The sequence below is a fragment of the Quercus lobata genome, chromosome 6 (assembly GCF_001633185.2).
Source record: "Quercus lobata isolate SW786 chromosome 6, ValleyOak3.0 Primary Assembly, whole genome shotgun sequence".
Classification (NCBI taxonomy): domain Eukaryota; kingdom Viridiplantae; phylum Streptophyta; class Magnoliopsida; order Fagales; family Fagaceae; genus Quercus; species Quercus lobata.
This window is the reverse complement of record NC_044909.1, coordinates 37,316,634-37,319,157: the sequence shown is the minus strand read 5'-3', so window position 1 is coordinate 37,319,157 and position 2,524 is coordinate 37,316,634. Positions and strand designations below refer to the sequence as shown.

The 2,524-nt window shown below is 37.4% G+C and overlaps 1 non-coding gene across 1 annotated transcript; it reads right to left on the bottom strand.

Moving 5' to 3' along the window:
• Positions 1–245: 245 nt before the first annotated feature.
• Positions 246–319, bottom strand: TRNAN-GUU. Its single transcript has one exon. It is a non-coding gene; the product is annotated as a tRNA-Asn (tRNA).
• Positions 320–2,524: the final 2,205 nt, after the last annotated feature.

The window sequence follows — 2,524 nt, the reverse complement described above, 5'->3', positions numbered from 1 at the left end:
TAGAATATTTTTTTTCATTAAATTGTGTCATTTTCTTGGAGATTGCACTCAGAGTCGTTAAGACACCACAGCCTAAAGCCAAAACCCAAAAGGCTCTTACAGTTAATTAGCACGGTCCATAATTCTAAGCCCACAACTGGGTTAGTCCAGAAAAGAGGCCCGATCTTTGTGGGTCATAACTCATAAGGATACGAGCTTGGGCTTTGTGGTTGAAGGAAAAAAAAAAAAGAAAAAAAATCTTATACCGCTAGAAGGAGGGCTTGAACCTCCGACCTTGTGGTTAACAGCCACACGCTCTAACCAACTGAGCTATTCCAGCTTGTTGATATAGTTCAACCTTAATATTAATCATATAGTTTTGTACATTTGAGCCCAATATTCCGTGCCATATTCTGGATGATAAAATATTAAAGGAATCCTTTTTCATCCCTACATTTTCACACGATTCTCACTTTGGTCCCTAACTTTTTTTTCATCGTTTTTAGTCCCTATCCTAGAAAACGCTTATCATTTTCGTCCCTACCGTTACATCAAAGACGAAACTTGCACAACTGGCAGATGGCTTAAGTTAAGAACATTAAAATAATGCCACATAAACCATGTGGCTTTCCACGTCAGCATTTAAATTAAAAACAGAAATAAAAAAATTACATTAATTGAGATCTAAGTGTGTCTTGAACAAGAACACAAACCCAGATCTAAGAACACAAAATTAAAATCCAAAAATCACAAACCCAAAAACATAAACACAAACCCAGCAACAGATCTTCCTGGTCAACCAAACACAAACCCAGCAACTGATTTTTCTTGTCAGCCAAACATAAAAATAACAAACACAAACCCAAACATCAGTAAGAATACAAACACAAACCTAGCAATCCATCTTCAAAAAACCCAAGTCCAAACACAAACCCAAATCCAAACCTGACTACTACTACTCAATCGCCTATCGTTATTGGAATCGGAATCGGAATCAGAGCTGGGGGCGACGGCTACGAAGAGCTTGTCCTTGCCATGACTAATGATCTCCGCCGTCGATTTCCATACGGAGGAGTCGATATCGTTGATGGCTTGACTGACCAACTTGAGCGAGTCCTGAGGGACGGAAGCGCCAGCGTCGAGCGAAGTCGGGAAATCCATGACGGCGCGTGACACGACTTCTCGGATCACCGACGTTTCTTTCTTCAGTCCGGACCCAAATTCTCTACATCGCGTCGGTAGGTCTAGATCACTGACTCCGATTTCGACGCGATCGTTTTGATCAATCTGCCGAAACTCCAAATCACGGTGGAGTCCGAGTCCGGATCTGGGTTTGGATTTTGGTCCAGGTTTGGTTTGGGAGTGTCGTCATTTTGGGGTTGGTCCGGGTCTTCAGAGAAGACGAATTTGAAGAAATCCATTATAGTCAGCTCCTTGTACCCATTTCTTACTAATGTTTGGGTTTGGGTTTGTGTTTATTGTTTTTGTGTTTGGTTGACAAGGAATAAATGTTGCTGGGTTTGTGTTTGTGTTTCTGGGTTTGTGATTTTTAGATTTTAATTTTGTATTCTTAGATCTGGGTTTGTGTTCTTGTTCAAAACACACTTAGATCTCAATTAATGTAATTTTTGGTTTTTATTTCTATTTAAAATTTTTTTTTTTAAATTCAAATGCTGACGTGGAAAGCCACGTGGTTTATGTGGCATTATTTTAATGTTCTTAACTTAAGCCGTCTGTCAGCTGTGCAAATTCCGTTTCTGATGTAACGCCAGAGACGAAAATGATAAGCGTTTTTCAGGATAGGGACTAAAAACGGTGAAAAAAAAAGTTAGGAACCTAAGTAAGAATAGTATGAAAATATAGGAACGAAAAATGGTTTTATCCCAATATTAAAAGGTAGAAGAATCCACATGCTATTTTAATAAGATGGGACAAGAAGTACAAGGAAGAAGCTCAAAATTTATGACATTTTGAGGAGTCATAGATTATACGGAAAGGCAATGAAGAGGTAATGTCATTCAATTGAACAAATTTTATTGGGTGATGGTTTAATGCAAATTCATGAGTAAGAGAAATAATTGTCTTGGTCGAATCCTCGAAATTCCATTCATGGATTCCAATTTCCACACAGGGTGGGATCCATCCATCCTCTACGACAATGAGAGTGGAAGAGTCTGTCAGGCAAATGTAATAATTTCATTAGACTTTATGGTAAAAGAATAAAATCCCTTTTTAAGTAGACAAGACAACCCTTGTCACCTCTTTTACAGTCTTACTTCTTCCATCCAAGAGAAAATTTCACTCACTTTCTCATATATATATCCAGTGAGACCTTTTGTTAGAGGACACGCATTCTATCTGCATTCAAAATCTTCATAAAAAGTTTATAAATTTGAATTCATAGTTCACGCACAACCATTTAAAACAATAAAGAAGCGTAGAAATTAATAAACCATTCATGTATAGTTTTAATCATATGATTTATTTAATAAGTAGTGCGATTTGTTTAAATAATACACGTGAATGATTTTATGAATCATCATAT